The sequence below is a fragment of the Balaenoptera borealis genome (genome assembly GCF_965194805.1).
Source record: "Balaenoptera borealis genome assembly, chromosome: X".
Lineage (NCBI taxonomy): Eukaryota > Metazoa > Chordata > Mammalia > Artiodactyla > Balaenopteridae > Balaenoptera > Balaenoptera borealis.
The window spans coordinates 59,854,343-59,866,927 of record NC_138881.1 but is presented as its reverse complement, the minus strand read 5'-3'; the positions used below and the strand labels follow the sequence as shown (position 1 = coordinate 59,866,927).

The following is a 12,585-nucleotide window of genomic DNA, read 5'->3' as shown; positions in this document are numbered from 1 at the left end:
AAAACAAAAAGATGTAAAATATGATGTCAAAAACATTGAACATGGGGGGATAAAAATGCACCGTTGTTAAACGAACTTAAGAGATCAACAACTTAACATAATCATGTATATATATAGGTTACTATATATAAGCCTTATGTTAACCACAAACCAAAAAAAATCTATATAGCTACACAAGAAAGGAGATAAGAATCCAAACATAACACTAAAGACAGTCATTAAATCACAAAGGAAGAAAGCAAAAGAAGAAGAAAGGAACAAAAAGAACTATGAAAACAACCCTAAAACAATTAACAAAATGGCACTAGGTACATACCTGTCAATAATTACTTCAAATAGAAATGGACTAAATGCTCCAATAAAAAAAAAACATAGAATGGCTGAATGGATACAAAAACAAGAGCCATATATATGCTGCCTACAAGATAATCACTTCAGGTACAAAGACACACAAACCAAAAGTGAGGGGATGAAAAAAGATATTCCATGCAAATGGAAATGAAAAGAAAGCTGGGGTTGCCATATTCATATCAGACAATATAGACTGTAAAAAGAAGACTGTAGCAAGAGAAAATGAAGGACATTAATTACATAATGATCAAGGGATCAATCCAGAAAAAAAGATATAACAATTGTAAATATATATGCACCCAACATAGGAGCAACTAAATACATAAAGCAAATATTAGCAAAAACAAACAGACAAACTGACAGTAACACAATAACAGTAGGGGACTTTAACATCCCACTTACATCAAAGGACAGATCATCCAGACAGAAAATCAAAAAGGGAACACTGACATTAAGTGACACATTAGATAATATTGACTTGATAAATATACATAGAACCTTTCATCCAAAAGCATCAGAGTACATTCCGTTCAACTGCACATGAAACATTATCCAGGATAGATCACATGCTAGGCCACAAAACAAGTCCCACTAAATTTAAGAGGATTGAAATCATATCAAGCATCTTTTCTTACCACAACACTGTGAAACCAGAAATCAACTACAAGAAAAAAACTGAAAAAACCCACAAACATGTGGAGGGTAAACAATTTGTTACTAAACAACCAATGGGTCACTAAAGAAATCAAAGATGGAATCAAGAAGTACCTAGAGACAAATGAAAACAAAAACACAATGATCCAAAAATCTGTGGGATGCATCAAAAGCAGTTCTAAGAGGGAAGTTTATAGCCATATAAGTCTACCTCAAGAAACAAGAAAAATCTCAAGCGTATAACATAACCTGGCACTTAAAGGGACCAGAAAAAGAGGAACAAACAAAATCCATAGTTGGTAGAAGGATAGAAATCATAAAGATTCAGAGCAGAAATAAATGAAGTAGAGACTAAAAAAGAAAAAGAAAAGATCAATGAAATTAAGAGTTAGTTCTTTGACAAATTCTTAGAAAGGTATAACCTTCCAAGACTGAACCAGGAAGAAAGAGAAAATATGAACAGACCAATCACAAGTAATGAAATTGAAACTGTGATTAAAAATCTTGCAACAAACAGAAGTCCAGGACCAGATGGCTTCACAGGTGAATTCTATCAAACATTTAGAGAAGAGCTAACACCCATCCTTCTCAAACTCTTCCAAAAAATTGCAGAGGAAGGAACACTCCCAAACTCATTCTATGAGGCCACAATCACCTTGATACCAAAACCAGACAAAGATAGTACAAAAAAAGAAAATGACAGACCAATATCACTGATGAATATAGATGCAAAAATCCTCAACAAAATGCTAGCAAACAGAATCCAAAAGCACATTAAAAGGATCATACACCATGATCAAGTGGGATTTATCCCACAGATGCAAGGATTATTCAATATACACAAATTAATCAATGTGATATACCATATTAACAAATTGAAGAATAAAAACCATATGATCATCTATATAGATGCAGAAAAAGTTTTTGACAAAATTCAACATCTATTTATGATAAAAACTCTCCAGAAAGTGGTATAGAGGGAACCTACCTCAACATAATAAAGGCCCTACATGACAAACCCACAGCAAACATCATTCTCAATGGTGAAAAACTGAAAGCATTTCCTCTAAGATCAGGAACAAGGCAAGGATGTCCACTCTCGCCACTATTATTCAACATAGTTTTGGAAGTCCTAGCCACAGCAATCAGAGAAGAAAAAGAAATAAAAGGAATACAAATTGGAAAAGAAGTAAAATTGTCAATGTTTGCAGATGACATGATACTGTACATAGAGAATCCTAAAGATGCCAGCAGAAAAATACTAGAGCTAATCAATGAATGTGGTAAAGTTGCAGGATACAAAATTAATGCACAGAAATCTCTTGCATTCCTATACAGTAACAACAAAAGATCAGAAAGAGAAATTAAGGAAACAATCCCATTCACCATTGCAACAAAAAGTATAAAGTACCTAGGAATAAAACTACCAAAGGAGGTAAAAGACCTGTACTCTGAAAACTATAAGACACTGATGAAAGAAATCAAAGATGACACAAACAGATGGAGAGATATACCATGTCCTTGGATTGGAAGAATCAATATTGTGAAAATGACTATACTAACCAAAGCAATCTACAAATTCAATGCAATCCCTATCAAATTACCAATGTCAGTTTTTACGGAACTAGAACAAAAAATCTTAAAATTTGTATGGAGACACAAAAGACCCTGAATAGTCAAAGCAGACTTGAGGGGAAAAAGTGGAGCTGGAGGGATCAGACTCCCTGACTTCAGACTATACTACAAAGCTACAGTAATCAAGACAATTTGGTACTGGCACAAAAACAGAAATACAGATCAATGGAACAGGATAGAAAGCCCAGAGATAAACCCATGCACCTATGGTCAACTAATCTATGACAAAGGTGGCAAGGATATACAATGGAGAAAAGACAGTCTCTTCAATAAGTGGTGCTGGGAAAACTGGACAGCTACATGTAAAAGAATGAAGTTAGAACACTCCCTAACACCATACACAAAAATAAACTCAAAATGGAATAGAGACCTAAATGTAAGACCGGACACTATAAAACTCTTAGAGGAAAACATAGGAAGAACACTCTTTGACATAAATCACAGCAAGATCTTTTTTGATCTACCTCCTAGAGTAATGGAAATAAAAACAAAAATAAACAAATGGAACCTAATGAAACTTAAAAGCTTTTGCAAAGCAAAGGAAACTACAAACAAGACGAAAAGTCAACCCTCAGAATGGGAGAAAATATTTGCAAACGAATCAATGGACAAAGGATTAATCTCCAAAATATATAAACACCTCATGCAGCTCAATATTAAAAAAAAAAACAACCAATCAAAAAAAATGGGCTGAAGACCTAAAGAGACGTTTCTCCAAAGAAGACATACAGATGGCCAAGAAGCACATGAAAAGCTGCTCAACAACACTAATTATTAGAGAAATGCAAATCAAAACTACAATGAGGTATCACCTCACACCAGTTAGAATGGGCATCATCAGAAAATCTACAAACAACAGATGCTGGAGAGGGTGTGGAGAAAAGGGGACCCTCTTGTTCTGTTGGTGGGATTGTGAATTGATATAGCCACTATGGAGAACAGTACGGAGGTTCCTTAAAAAACTAAAAATAGAATTACCATATGACCCAGCAATCCCACTACTAGGCATATACCCAGAGAAAACCATAATTCAAAAAGACACTTGCGCCCCAATGTTCATTGCAGCACTATTTACAATAGCCAGGTCATGGAAGCAACCTAAATGCCCATCGACAGACGAATGGATAAAGAAGTTGTGGTACATATATACAATGCAATATTACTCAGCCCTAAAACGGAACGAAATTGGGTCATTTGTAGAGACATGGATGGATCTAGAGACTGTCATACAGAGTGAAGTAAGTCAGAAAGAGAAAAACAAATATCGTATATTAACGCATATATGTGGAACCTAGAAAAATGGTAGAGATGAACCGGTTTGCAGAGCAGAAATAGAGACACAGATGTAGAGAACAAACGTATGGACACCAAGGGGGGAAAGTGGCGGGGGTGGTGGTGCTGGTGAGATGAACTGGGTTATTGGAATTGACATATATACACTAATATGTATAAAATAGATAACTAATAAGAACCTGCTGTATAAAAAATAAATTAAATTAAATTTAAAAATTCAGACAAAAAGTTAATTCTTTGAAAAGATAAGCAAAATAGATAAACCTTTAGCCAGACTCATCAAGAAAAAAGGGAGAGGCTCCAAATCAATATAATCACAAATGAAAAATGAGAAGTTACAACCAACACCACAGAAATACAAAGGATCATGAGAGATTACTGCGAACAACTACATGCCAATAAAATGGACACCTAGAAGAAATGGACAAATTCCTAGAAATGTACAATCTCCTAAGACTGAACCAGGAAGAAATAGAAAATATGAACAGACCAATTACCAGTAATGAAATTGAATCAGTAATTTTTTAAAACTCCCAACAAACAAAAGTCCAGGACCAGATGGTTTCATGGGTGAATTCTACCAAACATTTATAGAAGAGTTAACACCTATCCTTCACAAACTATTCCAAAAAAAATTGCAGTGGACAGAACATTTCCAAACTCATTCTATGAGGTCAGCATCACCCTGATACCCAAACCAGACAAAGATACCACCAAAAAAGAAAATTACACACCAATATCATTGACGAACATAGATGCAAAACTACTCAATAAAATGTTAGAAACAAAATTCGACAATACATTTAAAAGGATCATACATTATCGTCAAGTAGTGTTTACAATAGGGATGCTAGGATGGTTCAATCATCAATCAATCAATTTGATACAATACATTAACAAATTAAAGTATAAAAAACATGATTATCGCAATAGATGCAGAAAAAGCTTTTGACAAAATACAACATCCACTTATGAAAAAACTCTCAACAAAGTGGTTATGAAAGAAACATACCTCAGCATAATAAAAGCCATATATGATAAGCCCACAGCTATCATCATACTCAATGGTGAAAAGCATTTCCTCTAAGATCAAGAGCAAGACAAGGAAGCCCACTCTCACCACTTTTATTCAACATGGTGTTAAAAGTTCTAGCCACAAGAAAGAGAAAAACAAATACTGTATACTAACACATATATATGGAATCTAAAAAAAAGGTTCTGAAGAACCTAGGGGCAGGACAGGAATAAAGACACAGATGTAGAGAATAGACCTGAGGACATGGGGAGGGGAAGGGTAAGCTGGGATGAAGTGAGAGAGTGGCATGGACTTATATATACTACCAAATGTAAAATAGATAGCTAGTGGGAAGCAGCCGCATAGCACAGGGACATCAGCTCAGTGCTTAGTGACCACCTAGAGGGGTGGGATAGGGAGGGTGGGAGGGAGACGCAAGAGGGAGGAGATATGGGGATATATGTATATGTATAGCTGATTCACTTTGTTATAAAGCAGAAACTAACACACCATTGTAAAGCAATTATACTCCAATAAAGATGTTAAAAAAAAATCTAGCCACAGCAATCAGACAAGGAAAAGAAATAAAAACAATCCAGATTGGAAAGGAAAAAGTAAAACTGTCACTGTTTGCAGATGACATGATGCTATATATAAAAAATCCTAAGGGCACCATCAAAAAATTACCAGAACTCATCAATGAATTCAGTTAAGTTGCAGGATACAACATTAATATACATAAATCCATCACATTTATATACACTAAGAGCAAACTATCAGAAAGTAAATTAAGAAAACAATCTCATTTACAATCACATGAAAAAGAATAAAACATCCAGCAATAAATCTACTTAAGGAGGTAAAAGGTCTGTACTTGGAAAACTGTATGACATTGATGAAAGAAATTGAAGACAACAAAAACAAATGGAAAGATATATCCTGCTCATGGATTGGAATAATTAATATTGTTAACATGACTATACTACCCAAGGCAATCTACAGATTCAATACAATCCCTATCAAAATACCAATGACATTTTTCACACAACAAGAACAAATAATTCTAAAATTTGCATAGAAACACAAAAGACCCTGAACAGCCAAAACAATCTTGAGAAAGAAGAACAAAACTGGAGGTACCACACTTGCTGGTTTCAAACTGTACTATAAAGCTACAACAATCAAAACAGTATGGTACTGGCACAAGAACAGACACATAGGTCAATGGAACAGAATAGAGAGTCCAGAAATGAATCCACACTTATTTGGTCAATTAATCTATGACAAAGGAGGCAAGAATATACAATGGAGAAAAGACCACTTCTTCAATAAATGTTGGGAAAACTTGACAGCTACATGCAAAAGAATCACATTGGGGTACTTTCTCACTCCATATAAAAAATAAGCTCAAAATGGGTTAAAGGCTTAAATGTAAAACCTGAAATCATAAAACTTCTAGAAGAAAACATTGGTAGTATGCCCTTTGACATTGGTCCTAACAATATTTTTTTTGGATATGTCTCTTTAGGCAAGGGAAACAAATGGGACTACATCAAACTAAAAATCTTTTGTACAGTGAAACAAACTACCAAAAAAACTAAAAGGTTGCCTACTGAGTGGAAGAAAACATTTACAAATGATATATCTGATAAGGGGTTAATATCCAAAATATACAAAGAACTCATACAACTAAAAAAACCCCTAAACAACCCTATTGGAAAATGGGCATAGGACCTGAACAGATATTTTTCCAAAGAGGACATACAGGTGGCCAACAGGCACAAGAAAAGATGGTCAACATCACTAATCATCAGGGAAATGCAAATCAAAACCACAGTGCGATATCACCTCACACCAGTCAGAATGACTATTATCAAAAATACAACAAGTAACAAGTATTGGCAAGGATGTGGAGAAAAAAGAAACCTCATGCACTGTTGCTGGGAATGTAAACTGTTGCAGCCACTATGAAACACAGTGTGGAGGTTTCTTTAAAAATTAAAAATAGAACTACCATATAATTCAGCAGTTCCACTCCTAGCTATTTATCCAAAGAAAACAGAAATACTAATTCCAAAAGATATATTAACCCCTATGTTCACTGCAACATTATTTACAATAGCCAAGATACTGAAACAACTTAAGTGCCCATCGATAGATAAATGGATAAGAAGAGTGGTATATACATATGATAGACTATTACTCAGCCATAAAAAAGTATGAAATCCTGCCATTTGTGACAGCATGGATTGACCTGGAGGGTTTTATGTTAAGTGAAATAAATGAGACAGAGAAAGAAAAATACCATATGATTTCACTCATATGGTGGAATCTAAATAGCAAAACAAATGAAGAGACATAACAAAACAGAGTCATATATACAGAGAACAAACAGGTGGTTTCCAGAGGGGAAAGAGGTGGGGGGATGAAAGAAATAAGTGAGGGAGATTAAGAGGTACAAACTTCCAGTTACAAAATAAATGAGTCATGGGTATGAAATATACAGTGTGGGGGATATAGTCAATAAATATGTAATATATTTGTATTATGACAGATAGTAGATTTATTGTGGCAATCATTTTGAAATGTATAGAAATATTGAATCACTGTATTGTGCACCTGGAACTAACATAGTGTTGTAGGTCTATTCTACTTCAAAAACAAACAAACAAACTCATAGAAAAAGAGATCAGATTTGTGATTATCAGAGGCAGGAGTGGGAGCAGAAGGGATGGGATGAAGGTAGTCAAAACTTACAAACTTCCAGATGTAAGATAAATAAGTACAAGGGATGTAATATACAACATGATTAATATAATGAACACTGCTGGATGTTATATATGAGAGTTAAGAGAGTAAATCCTAAGAGTTCTCATCACAAGAAAAAAGTTTTTCTATTTATTTTATTTTGTATCTATATGAGATGATGGAAGTTTACTAAACTTATTGTGGTAATCATTACAGGATGTATGTAAGCCAAATCATTATGCTTATATATATATATATATATATATATATATATATATATATATATATATATATACCTTAAACTTATATAGTGCTGTATGTCAATTATATCTCAATAAAGCTGGACGAAGGAAAAATGGATCATATATCTAAATGTAAAACATAAATCTATAATATTTTTAGAAGAAAACATAGGAGAAAATTTCATGACTTGTGGATAGATGAATTCTTAGGCATGACACCAAAAGCATGAACAATAAGAAATCATAAGGGGAAAAAGGTGTTAAATTTGATCTCATCATAATTTAAAATTTTATTCTGAGAAAGAGCTTATCAAGAGAATAAAAAGATGAATATATATCACAAGGAAGTAAATATTTGTAAATTATACATCCAACTAAGATCCAGAACACACAGAATATATGAAGAACTCTCAAAACTCAATAACAAGAAAATTAACAGCTCAATTAAAAAGCAGGGAAAGGACTTGAACAGACAATTCAACAAAGAGGACATAAGAATGGCAAATAAACACATGAAATAATGTTTAACATCACTATCCGTTAGGAAAATGCAAATTAAAACCACAATGAGATACCACTACACACCTATTAGAATAGCTGAAATAAAAAACACTGACAATACCAAGTGCTGGAGAGAATTTGAAGCAAATGGAACGCTCATATATTGATGAGGGAATGCAGAATGGTACAGTCACTCTGGAAAACAATTTGCCAATTTCTTTAAAAGGTAAATATGCACTTACCACATGAAGCATCAGTCGCACTCCTGTGTACTTGCCCTAAAGAAATGAAAACTTGGGTTTACCAAAAAACCTGTGAATGAATGTTCATAGCAATCTTATTCATAATCTCTAAAAACTGAAAACAACCAAGATATTTCCAACAGATGAATGGATTAAACAGCCTCTGGTACATCCATGAAGAAGATACAATTGATATATGCACAGATTGGGTGAATCACAAATGCATTACGCTAAATGAAAGAAGCCAGTCTCAAAAGTTATGATTACGTTTTTCAACATTATGGAAAAGGTAAAACTCTAAGGACAGGAAACAGGTCACTGGTTATCAGAGGTCTGGGATGGGGGACATGGTTTGACTACAAAGGGCAAAATGAGGGAGATTTTGGGGGTAATGAAACTGTTTTATACCCTGATTGTGGTGATGGTTACATGAATTTATTTACGTGTTAAAATTTACGGTACTGAAAACCAAAAAAATATTTAATTTCACTATAATAATTTCAAATATATTATTTTAAAAATGTTAATGAGTCACATTTAGAGAATTAGGAAACATAACAGCATTCAAAATAATACCAGGCATCTCAAGAGTGACATAGGAAGTTAAAACAGTCGCTCAATGCCTTTAAAAATTCTTGGTGAAATTTTCAGCCTGAAATTATAAAATGAGCTATCAAATAAGTGTAAGATAAAGACAAACTTTGCTCGTGCAAAATCTCAAATGAAATCATCTCCCATGTACCTTTTCTCAGGAAGTTCCTGAGATAACCTAATTTACTTCTGATTTAATTTGAGTCCTCTTTTTTTTTTTCCTGGTCTAGCTGAAGGTTTGTCATTTTTATCTTTTCAAAAAATCAGCTCTTAGTTTCATTGATCTTTTCTATTGTTCTTCTGGTCTCTATTTCACTTATTTACTCTCTGATCTTTATTATTCCCTTCCTTCTGCTAATTTTGGGCTTAATTTGTTCTCCTTTTTCTAGTTCCTTGAGGTGTAATGTTAGATTTTTTTGGAGATTGTTCTAATTTCTTAATATATGCATCTATCACTATAAAATTCCCTCTCAGAATTGCTTTTGTAGCATCCCATAGTTCTATTTTTATTTTCATTTGTTTCAAGATATTTTTTTATTTCCCTTTTGATTTATTCTTTGACCCATCCGTTGTTTAGAAGTGTGTTGTTTCATTTCCACATATTTGTAGATTTTTCAGCTCTCTTCTTGCTGATTTCTATTTTCATAACATTATGGTTGAATAAGGTACTTAGTATGATTTAAATCTTCTTAAGTTTGCTAAAACTCGTTTTGGGGCCTATCATGTGAACTATCCTGGAAAATGTTCTGTGTCCACTTGAGAAGAATGTGTATTCTGCTGCTGTTAGATGGAATGTTCTAAATATGTCTGTTAGGTTCTTTTGGTCTAGAGTATGGTTCAATTTCAACGTTCCTTTATTGATTGTATGTCTCTATGATCTATCCATTGCTGAAAGTGGGGTACTGAAGTCCCATACTATTATTGTATTGTTGCCTATTTATCCCTTCAGATCTGCTGGTATTTGCTCAATATATTTAGGTGTTCCAATGGTGTATGCATATACATTTACAATTGTCATATCATCTTGATGAATTGACCCCTTTTATCATTATTTAATGACCTTCTTTTTCTCTCATACCATTTCTGGTTTAAGGTCTATTTTGTCTAAGTATAGCTACTCTCACTTTCTTTTGGTTTCCACTTGCATGGAATATCTTTTTCAAGCCCATCATTTTGAGTCTGTGTGTGTCCTTAAAGCTGAAGTGAGTCTCTTGCAGGCAGCATATAGTTGAGTTTTGGTTTTTTTATCCATCCAGACAATTCTGGCCCTTTTGATTGGTGATTTCAATCCATTCAATTACTGATACTTAGGGACTTACCTATGCCATCTTAATGATTGTTTTCTGGTTGTTTAGTATTTCCTTTGTTTCCTTTTCCCTCTGTTTCTGCCTACTTTTATAAATGGTAATTTTCTGTGATGTTATGCTCTGTTTTCCCCTTTTTAAATGTTTTGTGAACCTACTCTAGACTTTTGCTTTGTGGTTACCATGATGCTTACATAAAACGTCTCATATATAAAGCAGCCCACTTTATGCTAATAGCCAGTTATCTTTGATTGCTTACAAAGGTTGAACCCTTTTATCACCTCTTTAATATTTTTGATATCACGATTTAACTCTTTTTATATTGTGTATCCATTAACAAATTATATTATAGTTTTTAAGAAACTTTTTATTTTATATTGGAGTATAGTTGATTAACAATGTTGTGTTAGACAACTAGAGCACCTGCCGGCCACTGGTGGGGGACCCTGATGCCCAAGGAGATGGGAGCAACCCAAAAGTGAACTGGTAGGACGTGGGGGGACAGAAGGGGGGAGGACAAATGGAGGCCAGACAGGATCAGTGCCCCTGAGGCCGGGAAGATCAGGAGAGGCAGGCAGGAGGGACCCTCTGGGAGGAGTGGAAGAGGAGCAGAGGGCAATCACCCTGCCCACTCGGGCCCAGGGAGCCTGCTGAGCTCCCAGGTGAGATCCCCTGCCCTCTGAGACCAGGGTAGGGGACACGCCTGGGCCCATTCTGTTCCTTGAGCCTAAGCCCCAACCCCCCACAGCCCCCAGGGCCTTTTCCAGCCCTGTGGGTCCTAAGCATAGGCCCCACCCACCACCCAAACCTCACCCTTGCTTAGGCCCCATCCTACACAGCCAAGGCCTTTTCCCCAATTTTTTCTTTTTTTTTCTTTTCTTTTTTTCCCCTCTTTTCCCTCCTCTTTTTTAATATTGTGGTACTGTTGTACCTCTGTTTGTTGATTCATCTATATTTTTATTTTTATGTTCTTTCTAACATATCTGTTAGTTTCCTAGTCTAATTCTATTTTTTACTTTGCTATTGTTCTCTCTTTTTTTTTTGCCACCCCACACAGCTTGTGGGATCTTGATTCACGAGCTGGGGGTCCAGCCGAAGCTCCTGCAGTGGGAGCTTTGTGTTGGAAGCACTGGACAAACAAAGAACCTCACTCCCTGAGAATATTCATGGGTGTGAGGTCTCACAGAGGTCCTCATCTTAGCACAAAGACCCAGCTCTACCCAACAGCCTACAAACTCCAGTGTTGGAAGCCTCAGGCCAAACAACCAGTATGACAGGAACACAATCCCACTCATAAAAAAAAAAATGAGATGGCAAAAAAATATGTCACAAATGAAGGAGCAAGGTAAAAACCTACAATACCAAAGAAATGAAGAGGAAATAGGCAATCTACCCAAAAAAGAATTCAGAGTAATGATAGTTAAAGATGATCCAGAATCTCGGAAATAGAATGGAGGCACAGATTGAGCAAATACAAGAAATGTTTAACAAAGATCTAGAAGAACTAAAGAACAAACAGAGATGAACAACACAATAACTGAAATGAAAAATATACTAGAAGAAATCAATAACAGAATAACTGAGGCAGAAGAACGAATAAGTGAGCTGGAAGACAAAATGGTAGGAATAACTGCCAAGGAGCAGAATAAAGAAAAAAGAATGAAAAGAATTGAAGAAAATCTCAGAGAACCCTGGGATAACACTAAAAGCACCAACATTCGAATTATAGGGGTCACAGGAGAAGAAGAGAAAAAGAAAGGCTCTGAGAAAATATTCGAAGAGATTAGAGTCAAAAACTTCCCTAACATGGGAAGGGAAATAGTCACCCAAGTCCACGAAGCACAGAGAGTACCATACAGGATAAACCAAGACACATATTAATCAAACTAACAAAAAATAAATTCAAAGAAAAAATACTAAAAGCAGCAAGGGAAAAGCGAAAATCACATACAAAGGAATCCCCATAAGGTTATCAGCTGATTTTTCAGCAGAAACACTGCAGTCCAGAA

The 12,585-nt window shown here is 35.0% G+C and overlaps 1 long non-coding RNA gene across 1 annotated transcript in view; it reads left to right on the top strand.

Moving 5' to 3' along the window:
- LOC309620813 overlaps nucleotides 1-12,585 on the top strand; it is a 498,839-nt gene that overhangs the window by 13,237 nt on the left and 473,017 nt on the right. The window lies entirely within an intron of this gene.